Source organism: Peromyscus maniculatus, chromosome 15, assembly GCF_049852395.1.
Source record: "Peromyscus maniculatus bairdii isolate BWxNUB_F1_BW_parent chromosome 15, HU_Pman_BW_mat_3.1, whole genome shotgun sequence".
Lineage (NCBI taxonomy): Eukaryota > Metazoa > Chordata > Mammalia > Rodentia > Cricetidae > Peromyscus > Peromyscus maniculatus.
In genome coordinates this window covers 7,847,204-7,874,397 of record NC_134866.1, presented here as the reverse complement: position 1 = coordinate 7,874,397, position 27,194 = coordinate 7,847,204, and the positions used below count along the sequence as shown (strand labels likewise).

At 40.9% G+C, this 27,194-nt stretch overlaps 1 protein-coding gene and 1 non-coding gene across 4 annotated transcripts in view; both read left to right on the top strand.

Annotated features, from left to right (window-relative positions):
- The window catches only part of Sema5a (semaphorin 5A), a 474,447-nt gene that overhangs the window by 122,683 nt on the left and 324,570 nt on the right, over positions 1 to 27,194 (top strand). The window lies entirely within an intron of this gene.
- LOC121823007 (U6 spliceosomal RNA) lies at positions 5,779 to 5,885 on the top strand. Its single transcript, XR_006064302.1, has one exon. It is a non-coding gene; the product is annotated as a U6 spliceosomal RNA (small nuclear RNA).

The window sequence follows — 27,194 nt, the reverse complement described above, 5'->3', positions numbered from 1 at the left end:
GATTGGTGGTTGATTTCACATAAAAGTCCCACATGCACAAACATCTGTGTAAACAAATGGTGTTCTGACCCATCTCTTCCTGGACCTGGGGGTCACCAAGGACTTGCAGGCATCCCAATTAATGTCTGGTTGGAAATCAGGTTTCTGTTATTGCTGTAAACCACTAACCACTTCTCTTGAAAATTATAGGCAAACTCATGGTGAGAAATAACCTTTATTCTCCCTCCTTCCCAAACAGATGTTTTTTGAGCACACTCAGTAAGAGTCTGCTGTAGGCATTGGGGATGTAGCATTGAAAGACACTGATAGACTCCTGGCTCTCAGGATGCATTAGAAAGTCATAACAATTACAATAAACAAGAGATGTGTCATACCTGAATTCGTGTGGTAGAGCATGAATAAAAGGCAGTCTTGGATCAGCTTGTGGAGAAGGAGAAGGCAATGACCTGAACTGGACCATAAAAAGCAATCACAGTATGGAGGACTTTGTCAGCCAGGACATGAAACTAATGTGTTTACTGTGGCTTTGGGAAATGCTTGGAGAAGGTGGTTGGACAGGATTTGTTGGCATTTTCAATTTGTTATTTACATTGTCATGTTTAGCCCTGGAACAATGGTCTATAAAGTAGAAGGAGGGGAAGCATGATGACCTAGGAGAAGTCTTGTCACAGGCCACTGTGTACGGTGTGGTGGTAGATGAATGTGTGTCTTGGTGGAAGGGGAGGGAAGTGAGTGTTGACATTTTTAGAGATTGAGTTTGTATTCCTCTTGCTGAGTATCCAGATGGAAAAATAAGGCATGGAATATTGTTGGGAGCACAGTGAAGGTCTTTGCATCTACAGATCTCCATAGAAACATGTAGAAATGTGCAGGTTTGTCCTTCCAATGGGAAAGATTATATATATATATGCCTGTTCTTCTGTCGAGAATGCTGGGAATTGGAAGTGATCAATCGCCTGGCCATCTGTTGGGTCAGGTCATATAAAGCTCCTGCAAACAGGACCCTAGATACCTAGTAATATAAAGGACTCTAACGGCCAGGGGGTTTCCAAGCTCCCACAACCAGGACCAGAGATACCTAATAGTATAAATGACCCCTACATTTTCTGTATAGCTAGAGGCTCTCCCAAGCTCCTGCAACCAGGACCCGAGGTTGCCCAAATGACCTCTATAATCTCTGCATGACCAAGTCCAGACTAAATCCTTCCTTGGGCCCTTAAGCTAATACAGGCATCCTACCTCTAGAACCCACCTTCTTGGAAGAAATGACATGAACCCCAAGCTGAGTTTTGAGTAATTATGCTGACTTGTACACCAGGAAACTTTTTTTTGCCTCCAAGTTGTACTATGTTTTAAATATGCTGACAATGAACTGCCTGGCATCAGATGATCCAGGTTGACAAAGTCAACCTCAACCCAGTTTCTATTTTCATCTCTTTACTGTTCACTTTTCTGCCAGCTGTGACCACCTGCAGGGTCCCCTCAGATATCAATTTTTGATTTAAACAAGTAAATGGTAGACCAGTTACTGGGATAGAAAAGCCCAGGTTTTGGAAAGAAAGGCAAAAATTCTTCCTGGGCCATGATGTTTTGTTTTGAAGGTGTTCATTTCTCATCCAGGTGGAGTAAATACTTAGTGTGTGTGCTGTTGTGAAATTGTAGGAGCATGAAGTACGTATTTGTGGTTACTACCACATTGACCTCTCATCTAGGAGTCACTACAGAAGAGCAGTGTGCCTTGGTTAGAAGTAGAAGACATAATTAGAATACTGGCTTCTGTTGGAGAGCTCTTGATAAGGTTTTTATTTGAAGTTTGATCCTTCAGAAGTGATCTCAAAAGTGACAGAAAGTCCCAGAAGTAATTCTTTTCTTGAGAGATGTCATTCAAAGTCTTACTAGTGGATTTCTCCTATGTTTTATCATTAGATTCCATTCTGGCTGTAGAGGACACAACAGGCTCTTACAGTGAATATCTAAATTGAGTTACTTTTAGCATCCATACCCCCTTTTACTAATCAGCTCTCATTGTGTCTAAGGAGACAGACTTGTCACGGTAAGGCCTGCGCTTAGTGATCTTTCCATTTGTTATCAATTTGTTATCAAATTGCACCCCTTTATAACACATCAGTGTTCTCCGCATACTGCTCTTATAATGGTTTTCAATTTTAAACAAAAAAAAATATGTGAGTAGTTGTTTTGCTTGTATGTATGTCTGTGCATGTGCTGGCTAGTTTTATGTCAACTGACACAAGCTGGAATCACTGGAAAGGAAGGAGCCTCAACTGAGAAAATGCCTCCATAAGATCAAGCTGTGGGCAAACCTCTAGGATATTTTCATAATTAGTGATTGATGTGGGAGGACCTAGCACATTGTGGGTGGAGCAACACTTAGACAGGTGGTCCTGGGTTCTCTAAGAAAGCAGGTTGAGTAAGCCACGGTGGAGCAAGCCAGTAAGCAGCCCCTGTCCATGGTCTCTTCATCAGCTCCTGCCTCTAGGTTCCTGCCCTGCTTGAATTCCTGTCTTGACTTGCTTCAATGATGGACTTAGATGTAGAAGTTTAAGTCAAACAAACCCTTTCCTCCCCACCTTGATTTTGGTTGTGGTATTTTACCACAGCATAGAAACCCTAATTAAGTGCATCACTTGCTTGTCTGGTGACCACAGAGGCCAGGAAAGGGGATCTCTTCTTCAACTGCAGTTACAGACAGTTGTGAGCTGCCAAGTGGATCCTGGGAGTTAAACCAGGGTTCTCTGTAAGAACAACTAGTGCTCTTAACTACAGAACCATCTTCCAAGCCCCTGCTTATGGCTTTTTAATCTGTTGTGTCTCCCCTCCCTTGCAAAAGACCCTGTAGTGGGAAGAGGCCTGATGAATGCTGTCAATGTGGTCAGTGATCTGGTTTCTGGCAGCAGTATGCTACGTGACTCTAAATCTCCATGAGTGCTTTGATATGATGGGTTGGAGGCTTTGTCTGATGTGAATAAAATGCTGTACATGCAGGCAGGAGGCCAAGATTTTGCATTCTTACAAGGATTTTAGTTAACCCTGCTTACATTGTCAACACCTTTGTAGGAAGATCGATCCTGTGAAGCCATGTCACATAGGTTTTTTCAGTGGTGTGGAACTTTGATTTTCTATCACAGAAGAAAGAATCCAATCTATTAATGTAAAGCTAATGACCCACATTTCTCATTGTTAGTGAAAACTAGACTTGGTGCTAGCCACTGAGTCCCTGAGGCAAATGTACTTTACAGTAAAGGAGGGTGTAGGGCTGGGTGATGAGAAGTAATGGCTTGTGAACTTTGAGAATCCACGGGAAGTATTCTGGCAACAGGATATGCCTCATTTGTGTGGTGCACTGATCACTCTTCAGTTAGTGTCACTAGGAAAAAACGGGATATCCAAAAGCACAAAAATCAAACTAGATCCCCACTCTCTTCTTCCCTTTTATACAAACTCAAAGTTATTCAAAGATCTATATGCAAAGTCTAAAGTAATGGAACTTTAGAGGAAAACATAGGGGGAAGACTTTGCATTATGGATATAGACAACAGACAAATGAGATGAATCAAACTATGAAGCATTTACACAGCCAATGGGAAGGATGGAAGAAACTGAGACAACTGAAAGGTTGAAGCAATACCTGGCAGACTAGGAAAAAAAGGAAAATATTAGTCTGACAAGGGATCCACATCCAGGGTGTACTAGAATATAAAATAACCTCAACAACGACAACAGGATGAACAATCTGATTAAAAATGAACAAATAATAGAAATAGACGTTGTTAAAATATACAAGTAGATAACAGTCATAAGAAAAAAATCATTCACCTTGTATACTGTTGGTGGAAATTTAAATTCCAAAGCAGTGAAGATCATAGATGTTTCTTTTTGTTGTTGTTTTGTTTTTGACATCAATTGGGATGTCTGGTGGCAGATGAGCAGATAGGGAAAATATGTAAATGAAAAATGGAATATTATTCAGCTATAAAAAGAATGATATCTTTTCTTTTGTGACAATATGAATGTAACTAGAAGACATTAAGTGGAGTAAGCCAGGGCCCCAAGGACAAATTCTGTATATTGTTAGTCATCTGTAAATTCAATAAAACTTGATTTCAAAAAAGAGTACAATAATGATGCTTGGGGAAGGAAGATAGAATTAGAAGTATAGGAAGATCCAAAAATACCTATAGAATGCAGTTGTTATGTTAGATAACATCTGATATTCGGCAACATCGTGAGATATCTAAGATTAACAACATTATATATTTTTGAAAGAACTGGATTTCAAGCATACAAATATTAAGGCATGTGAGAAAAAAATTGAAAATGTCCATTAACCTGATTTGACCATTATGTACATATATGAAAATTGTATTAAGGCACTATACCCCATAAAATATACAGTGTTACCATGTGATAGTTAAAAAGATATAAGCAATTATTAGTGAACCAAGCAATAGAATAGACAATGAAGTAATAAGTGAATTTTACCCATTGTATAACATCTTCAGTAAAGGCAATCACAGAATTTAGCTTATAAATAATCTAGAAGATCTCCTTTAAAAGTTCATGACAGTTGGGGATGGAGAGATGGCTCAGTGGTAAAAAAATCTGTTGCTATTTCAAAGAATCCTGATTCAGTTCCCAGCACCAATGTGATGGTTCAGGATTTTCAACACCTTTTCCTAAGTTACATATTTTCACCACAAGTACATATGTGGTGAAAAGACATTCATTCAGGCAAAATACTAGTACACACAAAATAAAACAAATCTTTTAAATATTTTAATGCCTAGTACTTTAGAAGTTGAGACTCATCTCTCAAGAAATCCATTTGGATGAATTTATATGAAACAGTCCTATGTCTACTAGTCTGAATTTTAAAAGTTTGTGTTTCCCCATCTCTGCTGCATGGAGGCATTCAAGTCTCAGACAATGCATGTACAAATGACAAGTGTGAATGACACTAAGGACAAGATGAAGGAGATGGATGGTCACTGGTGATGGGGAACTCACTGAAGACAAGATGAAGGAGATGGATGGTCACTGGTGATGGGGAACTCACTGAGGACAAGATGAAGGAGAAGGAACTGGCCTCCACTGGCCAGGGTTTGGGTAATGACTTTTCCACTGCCTATGAGAGATAAAAGATGAATTCCATTTGATTTCTCTTATTAGTATGATTCTGGAATTAATTCATTTCTTTGATGGGATCAGGGAAAGGAAAGTGGATTGATTATACTTTTTTTTTTTTTTTTTTTTTTTTTTTTTTTTTGGTTTTTCGAGACAGGGTTTCTCTGTGTAGCTTTGCGCCTTTCCTGGGACTCACTTGGTAGCCCAGGCTGGCCTCGAACTCACAGAGATCCGCCTGGCTCTGCCTCCCGAGTGCTGGGATTAAAGGTGTGCACCACCACCACCCGGCTGATTATACTTTTAAAGACGACTATTTCTACATTGGAATTACAAACACTACAGACTACCTCTTTATTGTTGCTATCAATAATAGCTTAGTACAAATACAACAGAACAAAAATGGGAACAACACTGAAAGATGCTTGGAAAGATCTGAGAGAAAGAGAAATGAAGGCCCTTGTTCTTAACACCTTACTAATAGCATGTGTTTATTGTTTGGGAATTCCAGTGAGACAGCAGAGCTACATATCAGAATGAGAACACTAGAGTGGATTTCCTGGTCCAAAGCATTCCATCACGTCTTCTTGTTATCACAGAAAGCATTGTTGTGATGCATCACCTCTATAGAAAGACTCAGTGCTGGCTTTGACAGCACCTATACTGTAATGGGAACACTACAGAGAAGATTATCAGGAGCCATGTGCAAGGATGACATGCAAATTTGTACAGCATTTTACTTAAAACCAATAGTCAGTTGTTTTCCCCCAGCCTCATCCCAGCTCATACTCATGGCTATCTTCTTCCCTTTCAGGATCTACAACTTTCCTGATCGCTGTTCTAATTGGCCAAAACAAATACACAAACAAAACAAACACAGAAAGATGCAGACAGCAAAAGTACCTACTGTTTGCCAAGATTCTACTAAAATCCTGTCCTGTAACTGATGGAAATATAAACTCTTCAGATGTTTGAAAAAGCAGTTTGATAATGCCTATGAAATGTTTAAAAACTCCTTTGTCTATCAGTGATTATTCCAAACATACAGACTGTTATGACATATTGCATGCGGGGGACCCTGAGGGTATCTCATGCATGCAGGGAAATATGCTGGCATGCTGAGCAGAAGCAGCGGCAGGCTGGTGGGCAACCCACACCATGCGGGCATGGCATCAGGGCAGTGGAAGACAGTCATTCATGACCCAGATGCTGCATTTTTGCAGAAATGGTTTATTATAATAGAGAGACTAAGAGAAAGACAAGGAAGAGAGAGGAAAAGAGAGAGAGGGCAATTGAGGGTGCTCACCTTGTGGGAAGAAAGATGGAAGAAAGAGAGGAAGGGGAGGGACTTTTCCCCAAAATGAGGCTTTTATGTCAGGATGGAGGGCAGTGCCAGGGGGTCAAAATATTAACATTGGTTTCCAAGGACCAGGTCAGAATATTAACATCCCTCTGTTTTGATTATTATAAAAGGTGAGCTATGAATAGTGAGTGGGGGGGGGACTAGGGTGCTGAATTTCCGACTGCTTCAAACTGACAAGGGGCGAAGTGGGGAGGGGGAAACCAGGAGTCATGCATGGTGGGAGACATGAGTGAAGAAGCAGAGTTGGCTGTCGTCATGGAGATCTCAGGTGTCTGAACAGAGAAGTGCCCTGGTTGTACCGAAGAGGCAAGGGTGAATGAGTCAGACATGAGAGCGAATACGTCCTTTATTGGGATGTCTTGAAAAACCAGGTTCCAGATGCTGGGCAATTGCCTGCCTGAGCCTGGGAAGCTGGTACTGGCAGTGAATTTAGGGATGGTGTGTTCTTAAGAGTGCAGGAGCCATCACATCTGCCATTTCTCTGGAGGTGGGGGTTCATCTGTCCAGCTGGTGCCAGCTGGTGCAGTGGCTGGAGTATCTGGAGAGCACCTTGGCCCAGACAGGAGGAGTGAAATTGCAAAATATGCTAGAAAATGGGGAGGTCAAAAATGGGCTCTGGAGATTGCTAGTTTTCATCAGACCAGATTTCTTGATACAGTAGCAGAACTTTTCCCAGGAACCTGTAGTTACCTGTACGACAGCTGGAATGGATTTTAATCATAGCAAAAGATTTAAAAATCCATTTTAGGACTCTTAAGTACTCTTTGTAGTCAGTGTTCTATCAGTTTATCAAAGTTACATTTATCAGTATTAAAACTTTGAACCTCTGGAGTTATATGTGAAACCAGTCTATCCTGTACCATGAAGTCTGTGAATGAGGCATACCTGTCTGTAACTGGAGAGCATATATATAAATCTTGGGATTGGGGCTGTTAAACTAACACCCTAGTTATCAAGCCTTGTCAAATCTGAGAAGGAAAAATGTAAGAAGTGAGACAACTTTCCAGCTACCTAGGCAGCAATCCTAAGTCTCTCCGTGGTCATTGGGGGTGGGGGTGGGGGTGGGGTGGGGCAGAAGCTCCAAAGGCAGCACTTGTTCAGCTGATAGCCCTGAAGATCTGACAGATTTGGAGAGATCATCCTACCTGTCTTGGCAGAGAGGACAGTTGATCCCTGCTGCTCCTCTTATTCACAGTCTGGACAGGATCTCAGCTTTTCACTGTGCAGCCAGCCTTGCTATGAGCTTCTGGGTAGAAGTTCTTCTGTGACCATCTATCTTCTTGGAGGAGATACAGGATGCTGCCAGGAGATGACCTGTCTTTCTATCATAAAAAAGGCTTTTATATTGAATACCATGTTCTCATATTCTCATATCTCTACAGGGTTTGAGGACTGGGGAAAGAAAATCTGTTAGATGTCTAAATTAAATTAACTTTGAGAGCGTATATAAATTAAATCTGAATACACAGGCTTCCTAGTCAGTCACAGCTCAATGAAGTTAGCAAGGACAGGGAGGCTTATACTCTTGAGTCTGAACAGACTTTGAGTAAGGAGAGACGTTTCTTAAGTTGTTAGCTGTGATATCTGAATCTATCACCATTTTAATGCCCTATAGCTGTCGTTCTGATCTTTGAGTGCAGCCAGATTGTAATCATGAATGACTAATATAGAAATAATTATTTCTTAAGCTGTCTTCTGAGAAGGCAAAGAAGATTGACGGGGAAACAGGAGAAAAAGGGCTTGTGAGTCAGGGTATGACCCAATTCTGAGGAAAGGAAAAAGATCCTTTTGGTGGACTCTATGCCAGGGGTTCCATCCTTAAAAAAGCCCTCCACCCTGTCCTGCAAATAGGAAGCACAGGATGACGTATTCTTCATAGCTGCTTCAAGCTAAAACAGGGCTCGGGTGGTCAGGACCCTGGCTAGTCAAAGGTAAGGAGGGAACCCAGGAAATGGGGTATTTATCAGAAGTATGTGGTCATCTGACCCAGCTGTAGAGACAGAGAACATGTTTAGCTGGGCTGGTCCACATCACATAGACAAGAGTCTCTGCTGGCATCTGTAGCAGAGAAAGTGCTGTAGATTGTGGTCCACAACTGTTGCTTTGACATTTCTACCAGCCTGCTGAAATATAGGCTAGAGACAGAATTAAAATTTATGAATTGATTTGGAACCTCTTGGCTCATGATCTTAGTGATTGTTAAATGGAGACCAGGAGGGAGAGAAGTACCATCCTCAGGAACAGACTTGTGAGGAAACTCATTTATCTGGAGCTCCTTTGACCTCTGTCAAGTGGATCCAATGGCTTCTTTTGATCATCTGAGGCTTATATGAATTTTTATTTTATAAAAGGGAATAAAAGTTTTAGATAAATTAGTATTATCAATCAGTGCTGAAATCTGTACCATAGAAGAGCAGACAATGAGTATGTGCAAAACAGCAGAAGTAGACTCGTACCTTTGAGTTCTAGGAGAATTACAGATTTATGTCAAAAAGTATATATAATTGGTATTTATGTCCTGAATCATTCCCTAAAAACTGCTCCCAAGGAAAGGTTCAAGACTCTCAAATGTCTTCTTACAATATTAAAAATAAAGTACATGGCATTTTAAAAGACTTAAAATCTCTTAAGCATTATTACTCTTGCCAAATTATCTCAGCATAGGAACATGTTGGCCTTGCCCACAACTGAGTCAGGAAGTGACTTTTTGCTACCCTTAGTAAAGATGGTAGTGAGGCCATATGACCTGTCTGTTTTGATCTTATTTAAGATGGTGGCTTGACCATGAGATTGCTCTTATTTAACATGGGGCCTTGGTCATGCAATTGCCCTTACTTAAGATGGCACCACCTGACCATCTGATCACCCCTATCAAATATGGCACCTGACCATGTGTTCGTGTGGGTTTTTTTTTTCCCAAAATAAACTGAGCAGATAAGAAACAGATAAATTGAAGCATTTAAAAGTCAGTTAGAAATATAGATGGCAATAACAATCATACATTTCCATTTACACCTAGGAAATAGACATTGTGAAAGAAATACAGAGAAATTTTTTTTCTGGGAAACTTATATGGTTAATGCCTTGGAGCTTGGAGGGGATCAGGAAACAGAGTAACAGTGCAGCCGCATGGGAGAGAGGGATCCCTCGGGCTGTGCAAGCAGTTGCAGAGGAACGAAGCCAAGCCACGGATCGGCAGCAGTGGTGGAGGTGGAGGGCCACAGGCACGTTTCCCACGGTGATGTGTGAGGCCCAGAAGACTGACCCCCAGTGTCCCAGAGGGTCAGTGAGGGCCGATGAATGGCTCAAGATAGCCAATGGACCATCATCACAAAGGCTATGGGCCATGGAATTGAGAGGGCACAGGCTGTCTCCATATGCCATTGCATCGAGATGGGGGCCGAAAGGCTGAAAGCACGAAAGACACATGGTGCTGGCACCACGATTGAGCAAGGAGTGACTCCTCAGTTGTGGGGAAATGCCCAAAAGGGAGGCTTACCAATTATGCTGGTGTTGGATGAGGTGAATGTTGAAGGTTCCAGGTCTCCTAGTGTGTCTCAGACTGCCGGCAGGCAGGAGAAATGCACCAGGAGGACCTCTGCCGAGTCATTAACACCAGTGTTACGATATATTGCACACAGGGGACCCTGAGAGTGTCCCACACATGCAGGAAAACATGCTGGCATGCTGGGCAAATGTAGCAGTGGGCTGGCGGGTGACCCATGCTATGTGGGATGGTGGTGGGGTGGTGGTGGACCGTCATTCACAACTCAGTCACTGCATCTGTGAGGGAAGGGTTTATTATAATAAAGAGACAAAGGGGAAGATAGGAAAGAGGGAACAAAGAGAGAGGAAGAGAGAGAGAGGGACTGAGGGTGCGCACCTCATGGGAGGAAAGGCAGAAGAGAGGAAGGGGAGGGGCCTTTCCCCAAAATGAGGCTTTTAAGTCAGGATGCAGGGCAGTGCCAAGGGGTGTGTCAGAATACTAACAATGGTTTCCAAGGGGCAGTCAGAATACTAATACAGACCACAGAAATAAAAATACCAGTCTATGTGAATAAATATAAATTATAAAACTAGATATTTCAAGAGAAACATGTGAGGATCTCTCTCTCTCTCTCTCTCTCTCTCTATATATATATATATATATATATATATATATATATATATATATATGTGTGTGTGTGTGTGTGTGTGTGTGTGTGTGTGTGTGTGTGTACGTTTTATAGCCTTGTGTTTAGTGTTTTTCCTTCTGCCTCCCAAAATCTTCCTTTTATATTGAATAATAAATTGCAGCAGGTATACTAAAAGACTGCTTTAGATGTTATACATCCATTAAAGAATAGTTTAAATCATTGGCCCTAACTTTGATACATACCTATTTTATTACACAAGAAAACAGTTACTGTAGCATCAAAGATAATAACACAACTTGGAACAAACCTAACCAAGGAGGTGAAAGACCTCTACAATGAAAACTTCACGTCTCTGGAGAAAGACACTAGGAAATGGAAAGAATTAGTAGAATTAATATTGTGAAAATAACCATCCTCCCAAAAGCAATTTACAGATTCAATGCAATCTCAATCAAAGTACTGACATAATTCTTTACCAAAAATCAGAAATAAAAAATTGTCAAATTTATTGGAATAATAAAAAAAACCAAATAGCCAACGCAATCCTGAACACACACAAAAAAGTATTACCGGAGGGATGTCCAAATTTCAATATATGTATCTGTAGTGATTAAAGAAATATGTTATACAACCAGACATGTAGACCAATGTGATAAAATAAAAGACTGAAACGTGAATATTCTTAGTGATAACCATCTGATATTTGACAAAGAGATCAGAGAACATGCACTAGAGAAAAGACAGGATCTTAAACAAATGGTGCTGGGATACCTGGATATCTACTTGCAGAAGAATAAAATCAGACCCGTACTTATCACCCTGCACAAGGCTACAAGTGGATCAGAGACCTCACTTTGAAGCCTGAAATGGTAAGAATTCTAGATGAAAACATAAGCAGTACCCTACAAGATACATGTGTAGGAAAGGATTTTCTGAAAAGGGGCCATTTCCCCATTTTGTAATTACAAACAAGTTCTCCCTAAGTCTGTATGCCCCATTTGTATGTGACCATGAGAACTCAGGGAAAAATCTCAGAAGAAGGTATCCATTATGTGGGTAAAGGGTGAAATGATTTTCAAGCGATGGCTCTGGAATAGGCAGTGTGGTTGCAAATGGATGAGGACTTAGGATGGCAAGGGGCTGTGGTTCTAACTATGTTCTGGCTCAGAGAGACCTAGCTAGAAGTGAACTTGAAGAGGGCCTTCCCGTTTCTTCTGATGGTCTGAGATACTTCCACAACGGGTATGTAATCTCCTCCGACTCTTGTTGCTTCCATATGTCAGGAATTACGTTTCTGACAACAGGCGTTCTCCTTTGAACATTCCCTTCTTAGGCGATCAAGTCATCTCAGAGGATTAGAACCCTACAAGTCTTCCCTTTGGCATTTGATGTAAGATACTTGATACTTCCCCTTCCTTCACAGGAGCAAATCTGTGCAAATCAAGAATGCTTCCTGTGTCACATTCTGCCCTTCTCTTATGTATTATGGGCAGTGATGAATACTATCATTAAAGTAGATTCAAATAGAGAATGCCTAAGGTTTTACTCAAAACATGGCTTCGTAGGAAGATTGACTCTAACATTACCCCAGGCCATAGCTCCTTTGTTGACCAATGTTGCTGCTATAGATCACAAAGTGGCGGCACCCATGAGGCTCAGTAAGACTGAAACAAGTCTTTGTGACCAGCTGCTGTCTATCCCTGTGTTTCCTGCTGGGACATCTTGTGTGCATATGTCCCAGCAAGTAACACAGACAAGCAAATGCCTTGGCCAGGCTACAAAGACCCTTCATGATTTAGCAGCATCTGGAGCCAATGTGGCCACCAAGGGCCCCACAGAGCATAGGTTGAGGCTGTTGTTCTGGCTACAGATGTACCAATAGGATGCTGGGGATACACATCAAATCATGTCTCCTCCGGACAAACCATGTTTCCCTCTGCAACATCACAGATGAATGAAAGTTGTTTTGATTTGTCTTTATCTTGGTTTGGTTTGGTCAGTTAGGTGTTGATTCCACTGAATTGAATCCCTTGTCAGACCTCAATTTTTAAGAAAAATGAAGTGCTTCCCAGGCGAATAAACAGAACACTCAGGTATAATTTATAATAGTGCCCTGTCTCCTGGACACTTGTGTGTGCCTGCACCCCTTCAGAGAAAGGTGAAGCCGTCAGCACTCCTGGGGCCTGGGCTTTGCAGCAGTGGAAGAGGCTGTCTTGATGTCTGCATATCTTAAGTAGATACTGGGAAGGACAGCACCTAGTGATTGTTATTTCCTTGTTCCCTTTTCTCTTTGACTCAGAATTGCAGTTTTTCTTCCCTGACTATGTTGTTCAGCATGAGTACATGTTTCTTCCACCTCATCTCTTCCTCCATAACTGACAGCACATACCCTGGCCAAGACACAGAGAGCTTAATATACTGACTTGTCCTTATTCATACCAAAGCCATGTTCAACTTTCTTCCTCTTTGGGGTGTGTGTGTGTGTGTGTATGCATGCGTACTCCTGTTCTAGCTCACATGTAGGGAACTTCTAATTGGTCTCCCCTTAGTACTTGTAAATTGTGGAGAGTTGTCAGATGTACAGGATAAAGAATACTTTTGAAGGCCAGTAGGAATTGCTGCCAAAAGGTAGGGCTTTGATTGAGCCATTGAGAGGGTCAACTCATGGCTAGCTGAGACAAAATACTAATGCTAGTGAGGCAGAGCCTGTGGGAACTGGACAGCAAGTCCTCCTTCTGCTATCTTGCATGTAGGAATCACAGTGAATCAAATGTCTTTGTCCTCACAGAAGGCATATTTTGAGATTCTTTGACTCAGTTTGATGATGATGGGATGTAGATTATTTATTTATTCTTTCTTTCTGGTTGTGCCTTGACCACTTTCATAGCAGGAACAGCACCTGTAGGAGAAGACAGCATGCCCTTGGCTGTCTGTTCTTGACCACGTGAAGATGGAAGGGGACATCCAACTCCAAACTAGGCAGCAGGAGTTTGAATCTGCCTGTACCTGGAACTTAGACCTTTCAGCCCCTAGAACTGAGAAGTGCATTTGTGTCCTCAAGTCACTCAGGCTGTTGTCATTTACTACAGAGTCTGTCCTCACAGTGCTGCCACTCTGAATGTTGGAATGGCAAACGGTTTATAGACCCTATAAGTCCTCTGGTAAAGACATGGCCCAGAAGTGAGAGGGGTGTCTTAAGAGGAGTGACTGGTTAAAGATGTGTAAACTGAACCTTTGTGATCAGTCTTGTTTCCTGTAACTTTGCAAACTGCCAGCGGTAATCCTTGGTACCTACTTGGCAAATTAGAGGTGGATCCAGTGAGCAATTGAGGGTGTGGAAGTTAAAAAAAAATTCACTCTTAAAGACATAGATTTGTATGAGGAAAAAAAATAGCTGTGCAGATGATGTGTATAAGTAGGTAGTAAATATGTTTTACATAGAAAACCCAATGAGGTCACATTGTTTAATTAGAACTTAGAGAACATAATGTTAAAAATACTATTTTAGTATTATTTGTCTGAGAATTGCATCCAATCACATATTGTACAGAAACTTGTGGACACAATGTAAAAGCCGTAGCATGTTACAACCATACACTGTGAGTTCTAAGGCTAAGTATCAATTTTCTTACTTTATTCATAGGAGGATAAAGAGAGACAGTGTCTAGGATAAAGCTGTTCAATGACTCTGCCAGCCTTCTTATTTTAGTAGCCAGAAAAACTTCAGTGCTAAGAGCATCTGGCCTTTCCAGTTTCTTTCATTTTCATAGAGCAAAATATTACCCACATTGCTTATTCATGTGTGTGCATATGTACATGCTTGTGTGTGTGTGTGTGTGTGTGTGTGTGTGTGTGTGTGTGTGTGTGTGTGGTGCTTTTAACCCTTGCTCTGTTGACATTTTTGATTAGATAATTTCTTTTTTTTTTTTTGAGACAAGGTTTCTCTGTGTAGCTTTGGAGCCTTTCCTGGAACTCACTCTGTAGCCCAGGCTGCCTCAAATTCACAGAGATCCACCTGCCTCTGCCTCCTGAGTGCTGGGATTAAAGGTGTGTGCCACCACCACCGGGCAGATAATTTCTTCTTATGTAGAAATTTCTTCTATTTCATCACCCCATCCAGTGCTCACTAGTGGCCATTGCACCCACATTTGTGACAAAGTATTTCCAGACACTTACTGTAAACTGCACTTGGAGAAGAAGTAAAAGTCTCTGTTTTGAACCATTAGTCTAAGTGTCCTTATGAAATCATGGCAAGGGAAGATGCTGGTCGTGAAGATATGTGTATTTGGATTGTCATGCATCTGAGAAGGTCTTGGCCTGGATGCACTGCAGTTTGACAGTTGTGTTGACTGCAACAGTAGCGGGCACAGGAGAGCTGCTGTGGAAGTGAGGTCTTCATGTGAAGTCTGCTCTCAGGTTTGTGGCCGGTGCCCTCCCTCTGGACTTCACTGCTGGGAAGAGTGAGGGCTGCGTTATGTTGATGGGTGATGTCGCAGTCTCTCCTAGAGTTGTCTGTAACTGGTAGTAAGTTTGCTTAGACCCCAAAGCATCGACACACAGCACCTGCATGTATCTCTGTATGAATGGCCTGGGCAGTGGGTTGGGATAGAGAACAAATGGAGTCCCCCCTTTAATGAGAAGAGTTCAGAGAATTTCTCTGGAAGTTTGAGTTAATTTTATGATCAGAGGACCCCGTTTGTCATCATTTTTTGCCTTCCTTGTCTCAACATAGTGAGTAGAAAGCCTTCTGTTACCCATGAGGTAGTGGCTCTTACTGAACTTGAGTGCAACTTAAAGTTGCCTTTGAAGTGGCACGTTATTCTTTTGCCCAACTTCCTCAATGATGTCCCAAAGAAGAAAGTTGTACAACAATAGAAGATTTCACAGTCTGCATCTTCCAGCGAAGTCTGGGACCTGATGCCAGTTCTAGCGCCACAGGACACTTTATGAGCCTTATATGAGCTGGGGAAACTCTTTGAAATACAGTGAGGCCATAAACCAGCAAGTGAATTATAACGATGCCGACGGTAGTCATTTTGATTTGATAGGTGTTCAGTAGGGCTTCTATTACATATATTTTCCATTTTATTTAAGGGAAAATTCCACCCAATTTGCTTAGACCAGCCATCTGGAACTACTTCTCCCTTTCTTGACTTCTGACACTTTGCCAGCCAAAAGCAAAAATAAAAGGGGCTAAGAAAAATTATATAAAAAAATACTTATTTAATGCAATTAATGTAAAAATGAAATGCATTTTTCATCTTCCAGGATATGTTTTGAGTTAAATTAAGCTGCCTTGAGACTTTTGAGGTAATTATTTGTCCTCTCTGTGTGAATGAGCAGTTGGATTCCTTACCTTGCTGGGACTATTCATTTCACACCTCCAGTGCCCAGCACATCTTACACATGCCTGTGTTCAGTGAGCACAGCTGCTTTATTAGGTAGGCGGGCTCCGTCTTCCAAACGAGCCTCAGCAGACCAGCTGAGAGCCCAGGAGTGGTGCAACACTGCTTCTGTTCTGCACAGAGACCCCTTGTCCCCTCCGACACAAAACTGGCTTCAGAATCATGTGTTTTCATAGTAACTACGTACAGGAATTCCTCGGTAATAGTTAACTTGCTATTTAAAATATATAACTGATTATGTTGAGTCAAATATCTTACTTGCTTAAACATCTAGCCTGTGTCAGTGTGGGGTAGACCTTTTCTTTCTTTTTATCAACTATAATGGGCTTTGGGAGCTCTGAGATAGTACAATTGGAAAGTAGTTGTCTGTGAAAGATTTGGTGTTATAATGCAGGTGCTTCATGCATGCCTGGTCCTAGTCACTTCTTGTCTGTTATCTCCATCAGTCATCACGGAAACTGTGCAAGGCAAAGGGCTCTCTATCCTGAGTGTATGAAGGTGAGGCACAGAAGCCGGGTAGCTCACAGAGCAGACCCATGCAGCAGGGATTCATCCCTCTCTGCTAACCCCAAAGGCAATGCTCTTGGTTCAATGGAAAATGCCCAACACTTTGATTCTCTTGGTTTTGACATAACCGTGGTTGATATTCTCTTCTGATTAGTAGGTCTAGTAGGCTATGCTATGGTTTTGGACAAGGTTCTTATTGCATTTGTGGTGATAGTTCCAATAAAGAACCAACATTCTCGTAGTATATATCCAGATTGTTTGAAAGTGCAAGAATGGATGGAGTCCATGTGCTTGAATATTTTGCAAATGCATCTGTTTCCTTCTGATGATGTTTATGCAAAATCCTCAGTAGTTGGGGCGCTGAATGTAGATCAGTGTTGATGTATATTATAACTAACTCACATTGATCTATATTCAGTACTCTAACTGATGATATAGACCTAATCGGAGAGGAATCCTTTTTATTTGATGCTCACATAGTATGACTGAATTACAAAGACATCAGTATAGAGAACCAAAGAAAAATTTTTATATATGAAAACATTTTGTTTTACATATAATTTAATAGCTAGATTTTAAAGGCAGCTGAGTAATTTCCTGTATCATGCTTCATTTATTATAAAGGAAATTAATTTTGCTCAAGAATATCCTTTGAAGTCTAATATTATTAGCATGATATATGATTATTATAATAAGATGTGTTTATGATTGTAATATATGTTTTCTTAAAATGATTATGTAATCAGTTTTCTTATCACAGTGACAAAAGATTCAAGCGTTCTTTTAACTTTCACCCATTTAGGTCAGAAATAGTGTAGACAATAATTACAAACCAGATCCTTTAAGATTAAGAAAATAAATTTACTTTTATTTTTCTCTGAGTTCCTTTGCTTTTGTGAAGATTTCACACATCTATTTGAGGATCTCCCTTGCTTGAATGTATCAAGATTCACGTAACTGAGCAGAGAGGGAACTTCCTGTGACCACTAGGCTGCTAGGACCACTTAGACCACCATGATGTTTCAGAAGAAGCATGTGGGATTGAGCTTTTTATTAAGCACACTGGGCTTTTGTTGTCCATATAGAACAGAGTGGCAGATCCTGCCCTGTCAAATATACCCTGTTCTGTCACTATGGATTCTTAGTTAAGAGAAAGCACAAAGAACAATTTAATTTCTCCCAGTTTGTTCAGTAATTTCCAATATTCATCCTGGGACTTTCTCCTAACTGCCCTACGTTCATCTTCCTTCAGCCATGCACCCCAGGAGACCTTACCACTCTCCCCAATTCCTGCTACTTCAGGGCTTAGGGACCTTTCATTGGGAAGACCCACTGTGATGCACCCAGGGTTTTCACCCTTGTCAGTGTGCACCAGTCTCTTAAAGTGAATCCTCACCCAGCCTTGCCAGCACTTGGATCTCTTTGTATACGTGCTGAAACACTCTCCACCCCTCTCAATCTCTATCCCTCCCTCCTGCTCTCTGTTTCTTCCATTCTACCCCCTATCTTCCATTTGACTTTTAGAGATAAGGTCTTAGTGTAGCTCTAGCTGGCCTTGAACTTACAATTCTGAGTGCCAGGATTTCACATGTACACTGAGATACCCAGAAGAAAATCTTCCATATTCCTTGAGTAGACAGTTGCATCTTTCTTACTGCTCCAATGATCAGTTCCTCCTTTCTAGTTTGCCCTGTATGTATCTTGGGTGGAGTTTTGCATTTCTTCCATAGATGGTGTATATCCAGTTAATTCCTGTCCTGTATTCTCAGAACAGTTTTATTCCCGGCAGTTTTCCTGGAGACAATCTGCGGTTCTCGAAGTCTTTTTTACTCTTGATTCCTAAGAGCTCATACCAGGATGTGTACTCCAGATCCCTCATCTGGGAATTCAGATTTTGTTTAAAGTTCTGTCCACACTCACTTTCTGTTCATTTCACATGGTGGATTATCTGGAATGACTTGGAGTTAAAATAGCAGATACTGCTAATGGTTGGATGTACAGGTGCTCTCTTATAGTAACTTTTTTCTAGAAGGAAAAAAGAACTGGGTGTGCTTGACAAAGAAAAAGTAATATATTAAAGAAGCAATTAAAAGTAAGCCTTTGTTTTCTTTATGGATGTCCTGATCTGACAGGCCAAATAATATTATGTCAATCAAAATAAACACTGGAAAAGTCTTCATTGGTACTTATATAGGATAATCTAGAAAATAGTAAATATTATTTTATTTGGTTGAAATAATTCTATAAACTTAATTAGAGCTATTAGAAAAACAAACAAGGAAAAGGGAAGGGGTACCTGGAATCCATGATAAGTTTATTTTTATTTTACAGGGACATGACAGTACCTTCTTGGAGGAGACAAGGTCTTTAAGGGACCAGCTTGCCTGGACTTAGCTCAGGCCATCTGTCTCATGTATTGAAAAATCTCTTACACCAGCTATCCCTTGTTATTTAGTTTCAGCCAGACTCAGTTTGCCCTCCTATAAGTTACAAATGGCAATCTTTTCTAATCATGATGGTATATGTCTTAGTTAGGGTTTTATTGCTGTGAAGAGACACCATGACCACAGCAACTCTTATTAAGGAAAACATTTATTTGGGGCTGGCTTACAGTTTCAGAGGTTTAGTCCATTATCATCATGGCAGGAAACATGTTGGTGTATAGGCAGACATGGTGCTTGAGAAGGAGCTGAGAGTTGTTATTCTTAATCAGTAGGCAGCAGAAGGAGATTGTGAGCCACACGAGGCCTAGCTTTAGAAGACCTCAAAGTCCACCTCTACAGTAGCACACTTCCTCCAACAATGCCACACCTACCCCAAAAAGGCCACACCTCCTAATAGTGCCATTGCCTATGGGCCAAGCTTTCAAACACGCGATTCTATAGAGGCCATACCTATTCAAACCACCTCTGCATACCTAATTTTTATTTCTTCTTTCTTATCTCTCTTCCTTGATAATAATGCAGAAGCACAGTTTAATTCATTGAACTCGCATTCGGCTGTGTTCATAGCAGTGGTTTGTGCATGGTGGAGAGGGGACTTGACTCTGTGGGTGACTTTGTAAAGGACACTTGGATGTGCTTCATGGATGTGAGGCTAGGGACCAACTCTTGTATGTACTTAAGGCAGCTCAAAGTTACTGGCTATGGACTGAGAAACAATGCCCTTATTGTGGTTGGAAGTAGGGGCTCCTGCAGTACAGAGCCCATGTGAAATCTCACGTCATGTGTCTGTTCTAGCCTCACGTTTGAGCTAAGTGGCATCCAATTAAGAAGATTTGTTAAATCCGGGGGCCTTTCCAGATAATCAGTAGCACAGAGAAAATGCCAGACAGGCTACTTGATCTCCACGTTTCTACCATGCTGCCATCTGATCCCATTTCTTTTGGACAGAAATAACCAGCTTTGTAGGCATGAAAATTGAGAATAATTTTTGGAGTAGTGTTGCAAGTTATTTTATTTATGGTTACGAAGTGTACATACTTTTTCAAATTATCACGGAATGAAATGAGAAATGCCATTATAAAAAAAAAAGTCCAGATGGAAGTTGTCATTCTCAATAACTCAAGAATAAATATAGTGAGGAGGTGCAGAAGGCTCCGTAGTGGAGATGCAGGCAGTGCGTATGTCTGTGCGGTACTTACAGATTGTTTTATTTACTTATTTATGATCAGGGGAAAGAGGATTTTGGATGCTTTACAAGTTAAAGACAAATGAAATGAAAAACAAAATCTCGATCTGGACAGATTGACTACTGAATGCCCAGGGAAATCAGGCAACAAAACTGCTCCAGGAAAATGGAACAAAATGTTTTCAAAAAGTGAATAAAATGAAGGGCTTAACTCTTTACATTTTATGTGTCATCAACTAAAATTTTATGCTGTATGTTCTGTGTTTTTAATCCTTTCTCAGTAGCTAGCTGGGGTGTATTGCTACCATTCTCCTTATTAGATTTTCCCTTTCATAATAGACCCACACATGTGGAGCTTCTTGTATCTGATTATCATAGGTATATGGCTGTCTGTTTTTTACAGGGAAGATAGGAGATGTCTCTCTCTCTCTCTCTCTCTCTCTCTCTCTCTCTCTCTGTGTGTGTGTAGAGAGAGAGGGGGGGATTCACTGTATAATACATACTTGTATGAAAATGAAAAAAAATATTTAAGAGATTTTAAATTTTGGATTTAAAAATCCAAAATGAAATAAAACTATAAAGGGCTAGTAAACAAAATTCCCAGTGTTGACTTTTAACTTATACTTTCTAAAAGTATTAAAATTCTCACAATAAAAACTTAAGTTGAAATAAAACTTTCTTTTCCTGATTAGTTGTTTTTACTGGTAGCTGCTAGGAAAGTTGGGTGAACTGTTTTGTCAGGTGAACAGTGCCCCTGGATTGAGAGGGGGGAAGAACCCTGAGTAGAGGATAGCCTTGTGTACTTAGGATGATACTACAGCAGTGGAGGATCTCATTTGTTCAGACTATGGTGTTCAGAAATATTATCTCCACCTGGAGGCTTCAGTTTGGGTGGCTGTTTGAATGGCTGGGGGTGCCGTGTCTCCATTTCATGTTTCTCCCTGTGGCTGAGCAGGCCTTAATCTGCATCCAGGTGTGCTAATGAGTTCTCAGTCCCCAGAGAGAGAAGAATGCTTTGCCACCGGGAGAAACTTAGTCACTGAAGTTAAGGTCTTAAGGTCAGCCAGCAAATCAGTTATAGACCTGCAGCTGGGGAGACTCCTTGGCATGTGTGCATGCAGATGGATGACTCTCCCTCCACAGGTATGGGTGGGGAGGGAAAAGATGAGCTCCTCTGCATGCATGTGGGTAGATGGATGACTGTCCTTCCACAGGTATGGGTGGGGAGGGGAAAGATGGGCTCCTTTGCATGCATGCATTCTGTCTCTTCACAGGTGTGGGGAGGGAGGGCAAAGATGGGCTCCTCTGCATGCATGCAGAGAGATGACTGTTTCTTCACGGGTATGGGTGGGGAGGGAGAAGATGAGGCTGGGTTGTACACCTGAGTACACAGACACAGAGACATGAAGTTTTAACTCTTGCTCATCCTGGCAGATTATCATGATTTTGTTACACAATGTCTTTTATGTCAACTTGCCTAGTCAATTAATTGTTGATCATGGTTCTCTATGAAGGGCTGTGAGAGATATTATCTGAATCTCAGATTTCAATATGGGATATTGCACTGAAGCATCAGAGATGGATGTTGGTTCTCCTGGTAAATTCAGTGGTAGTGATGAGACTATTTTCTGTGAACTGTCAAAGGCTAATTGGAGAACATCATTTAGAATCAGGACTCCTGGCCTATTTCAGTCAGATGAATGGTTTTAAAATGGTGCTTAACACAGCCTCAGATTTTCTCTAAATATGCTTGGAGGAAAGACAAGGTAGACCTAAGGGCTTTGAAAACAGGGTTTTGTTATCAAAAGGTTGAAAGTCAAGAGTTGAATGTTCCTACAGGGTACCCAGCATTTTTTTTTTTTTGGTTAAAAACACTTATTTGTTAAGACATAATTTATACTGAATTTGTTTTCATTTTAATTTATCTTGTAGTTGTTGCAGTTTGAGTGGCCATGACATGGAATGATTCCAAGGTTTGAAAGATACTGGTGCCTGGCCCTGAACTTTGCTTTGCGTTTTAGTTACTGTGACTTTTGTGTTATTTCCTAACGCTTCATGACATTTATTTTTCCCATCATTGCAACAAAAACATTAATAATAACCCCCTTTGTTCCATTGTTATTGGGTTAAATTAGTTGATAATGATAAAATACTTAGAGCTGTGCTTGTAGACATTGGACACTCTGAGAGATAAGTAAATATATGTTTATCTATTGAAGGTCTTATTTCATAATGCAACATTGAAATAATGTCTGGATTTGTGAGCAATTTAAGTGTTTACTGCAGAACCAATATGTTTAAAGATGTATTTAATATATTGTTCTGGACCAACAGAGCAACCAGACAAGATTTAGAGTGTAGGTGTCTCGGAAGTAGGAAAGGGTAGCACCATTAGAAAGTGTGTGCTGGGTAGTGCTTCTGCGTGTGCATTGAGGGGTGTGATTAGACTGGAGTGCATGCTGTGTTACCAGATTCCCTGCTGTGTGTCTAGCAGTGAGGGCTGAGATGATGGTGCCAATGCTGGTAATGATAATGATAGTCATGATGGTGGTAGTGTTGCTAGAGATAGTCATGGTAGTCACGTTGGTAGTATAGCTGGTAACAATGGGGACAGTGTTGGTAAGGGTGGTGATGATATTAACACCGATCATTGCAGTAATGGCAATGGTTGTGTTGTTGATGGTATTGGCGATGGGAGTAGAAGTGAGTGTGGTAACAGTGAGGGTTCTGATGACGGTGGTGATGGGGATGAAGGCAGTAGGAAGGGCAGTTATCCTTTTGGTGACAGTAATGGTGATAATAGGAAGGACTGAAGATTCTCCTCCTTCCCCTAATGACTTCTATACCATCTACCATCCAGATAGTACAGAAAACTACAAGATGCCTGTAGGCTTCTGTGCCAGGTAAGGGGTAGCTTAGGGTGTAGAAATGTGGGGAATAGTTAAGGACCAACGACACTGTCATTTGTTCCTGAACCCTGTGATGATCATATCTATCTTCTGTTGGTGCAGGTAACCCTATTGTCATCTGCAAAGTATCAAAACCAGCTAGGCAGCTGAGGGGACCAGTCACTCTATAGGATTCAGGGCTCCTTCAGTTTTTAAGATGGTGACATGAAGGCTTTCCTTGTGTTTATTTCATTTACCCAGACATAGCTGGGCTGTCCTCATTACTGTGGTAACAGAAGCACATTTATTTGGTGCTCATTCTGTAGCTGATTTGTGAGGCTCAATGGTTCATTATGACAGAACTAAGTTGTAATTCAGAATGTAGTTTTGATTAGTATGTATGGTGCATTTTTATGAAATAGCATAGTAAGAGGAGAGGAGAGCTGAAATATTGAGGTGAGATCAGAATGTCCTCTTTTCATGTTTAGTCTGCTTCCTGTGTTATTTTATTTACTATCATTATTATTATTATTTTAAATCATTACTTTGCACATAGATAGCAGTGATCCTTTTTCTTTCCAACTTTTTAAACATTGTGTGTGTGTGTGTGTGTGTGTGTGTTATTGCATTAATGTACCATGGAGCACAGGTGGTCAAGAGGACAGCTTGTTGAGTCAGTTCTCTCCTCCCACCAGATAGGTCCCACAGATTAAACTCAGGTGGTTTAGTCTTAGTGGCAAGCACTTTTATCTGAAGAGCTATCTTGTGAGCCCGACAGCAGTGATTCTGAATGGGAAGCAGGGTTATCACTGTAGATATTTTCCAAAATCTAAAAATCACCGTTTTGATTGTTAGTAAGTTTTCCTGTGTTATGGATATCTTTTTTTCCTTCCTTCCTTCCTTCCTTCCTTCCTTCCTTCCTTCCTTCCTTCCTTCCTTCCTTCCTTCCTTCCTTCCTCCCTTTCTCTCTTTCTTTCTTTCTTTTTTTTTTTTGTTGCTTTTTGAGACAGAGTTTTTCTGTGTAACTTTGGCTGTTTTGGAATTTGCTCTGTAGCCCAGGCTGGCCTCAAACTCACAGAGATCCACCTACCTCTGCCTCCCGAGTACTGGGATTAAAGACATGCACCACCACTGCCCAGCTTGTGTTATGGATATCTTATGATAGAAACAAGCAGTATCCCAAGCATTTCCAGGTAACACAGAGGCTAAGAAACTATGGTGTGTGGTACTTACTGTATGAAGTATATCCTCTCTGTTCTTCAGATTCTATGACAATAGCTGTCTAAAAATCACCTCAAGATCTATTTGAAATCCATCTTTTACAAGAAACATACTCATACTGGCTTATTTTTAAACATACACATACTATACATATCACACACACCACATAGAAACACATATACACATACACACACCATGCACACATACACACAGAAACGTTACACACACATTCACACACACACATATACATACCATACATGTAAGAACACCCACTACACACATGCAATTATACAAACACACACACACCACACACAAACACACACATATCCACACTATGACACACATACACACATACACACACAGAAACGCCACACACTCACACAATACACATTTAATTATGGCATTAATAATAATTGGACTTAGGGACTTATGCATGCCAGGCAAATTCTAATGCTTAGCCATATTCTGAGCTCAGTTTCTTTGAATGCTTTTTTTTTTTTTTTTGGTAGATTTTCCTTGTCTATTTGTTTTTCTTTTCAAATTTGTCAGTAAGTTCTTTAATACTTAGTAAATTAAAATTAAGATTTATTTTAATTTTTCAACTATGTGTATGTGCAGGTCTTGTAAATGTGATTGCAGGTGCCTTTTCATCCGGAGAGGGAGCTGTATCCCCAGGAGCTGGAGTTACTGGAGTTACTGGAGTTACTGGAGTTACTGGAGTTACAGTGAGCTTCCTGGTGTGGGTGCTGGGAACTGAACTCTGCAAGAGCAGTGTGTGCTCCTTAACCATCAAGGCATCTCTTCATCCCTCACCTACTCTATTTAAAAAAATGTACCCTAGTGCTATACAGACTTTAATAACCAATAAATATTTATGCTTAAGTTTAGTATATATACAACTCACAATGTTGCTTTCATATCTAGAATTCTTTTCATTGAGTAGAAAACTTAGTATTCTTTTTCTTTCCTTTTTATTTTGTCTAAAGCAGAAATAAATTCAAATCTCACTGGACTTGATTACTGACATGAGGGTGATTGGTTTCATGTTTGAGAAAATAATTCTGGCTTTAGACTTTCCTGGGCTTTAATTATTGTATTTAGTTTAAGATAAACCAGAGTACAATCTATAAAAATATTCCCTATAGCCAACCTTGCAGAAGCCAATGCTATCTTATTTAACGTGTTATAAATTAATATCGATTTCTCTGCTGAACTTGACAGTAAGAGATTGCTATTAGGCAAATATTCACATTTTGACAAATACTGCTGGTAAGGTTGCCTAGTCCTGTGAGACAGAACCTACTTGCTGATGCTACTTTCGCCCTGTTCTATCCTAGCAAGTTCTTTGCCATTTCTTTGGCTATATAATGTAATAGAAATGTATCCATGCCACTGTGTGTGGGAGTGGGAAGCCTGAACTCCTTTGTTTCCTGATGGGTACTGAGTGAACCCAGATATTCTGCATTTCTACTGGCCTCTCTTGTCAGTGGGTAATATACATCTTGTTCACTCTGGCTGTGCCCCACATACCTTGCAAGCGATCTATTGTGATGGTTCGAATGAGAAATGTACCAACCCCCATCAGTTCATGTTTGAAAACTTGGTCTCCAGCTGGTGTTGCAAGGTCATGGAACTTTTAGGTCCTGGAGGCTTGCTGGGTGAAACACATCACTTAGGGCGGGTTTTGAGCATTTTCACTCTCATCCCACTTCTGGTCCACTCTCTCTGCTTTCTGCTGTGGTTGCAGATGTACTCTCTCAGCTTCCTGCCCAAGCCGCCTGCTGCCACCTCTCAGCCATGGTGGCTTTTCTCTTGTAAGCCAAAAACACAATAAATGATTTCCTCAGAGAGCTGCCTCTGATCTTGGTTTTTTGTCACAGCAACAGAAAATAATTAACATCCAAAATAAGCATATTTGAAACCCTCTCCTGAAAAGGGAAATGGAAACAAATTCATACTATTGACCATCAGCTGCACACTCAGCCAGGCAACCTTTGAACATACTCTCCTGTAGCCAGTAAGGTTGATGAAGATGGGTGGATGTGGTCCAGATCATCAGAAATGTTACCCCAGGACATTCAGAAAACTGGACTTCAATTGTTGTTTAAAATCTGGAAAGGCACTGGGGATACATGGAAAGTAAGGGAAGCCATGAGTTAGAATTCATGAACAGTGTTTATGAGGATTCCTGTGCAGTCCAAATGGTGGGCGTTTTAGACCCTGGGGAGTCTGTTTCCATGAGGCCAGTGATGTGCAAAGGACAGAAATGCTTTAATGAGGAGGTTGTTTTGCATACTGATTTCTTTCCCGACATGTATAAACAGAGTCTCCGAGAACATTCCAGGACTCAGTGTTGGGGCCTGTTGTTTCATAGAGTGGTAAAATAATATCTTGCTTAACATTCGGTAACCCCAGAGTTTACTTCCAGACCACAGGGCTCCTCATTAAATGGGGTGAGAGAGCGTGCCCTGGGGAACTGCTTACCTGAGTCACGCTTTCTTTGGGTGGCTAGCTAATCTGTTCTGGAACTTAGTACCTGTTGAGAGAGAGGGAGGCAGTGTGCTGGCTCACTTCACTGCTTGTTGGCTTGTGGTCATAAAAGAATACTCTACTTGCATAAGTTAACCTTTGGTGTCACCTAGACCAGCCACCTAGCTAGCGTCTCTTCATGTACCTACCTCTGTTTCCATTGCATGACCTGTGACGTAGCATCGAGAAGTTACCATTATCAAGTCTTGTCAGAATACCCTGACATCAGAAATTGTTTTCAAGTGGTCTCTTTAATATTTCTTTTAATTTTGAGGACACAGTATCATTACATCATTTCTCTCATCTTCTATTTCCTCCTTCCATACCCTTACCTACACCCTTCCATGCTCTCTTTCAAATTCATGGCCTCTCCTTT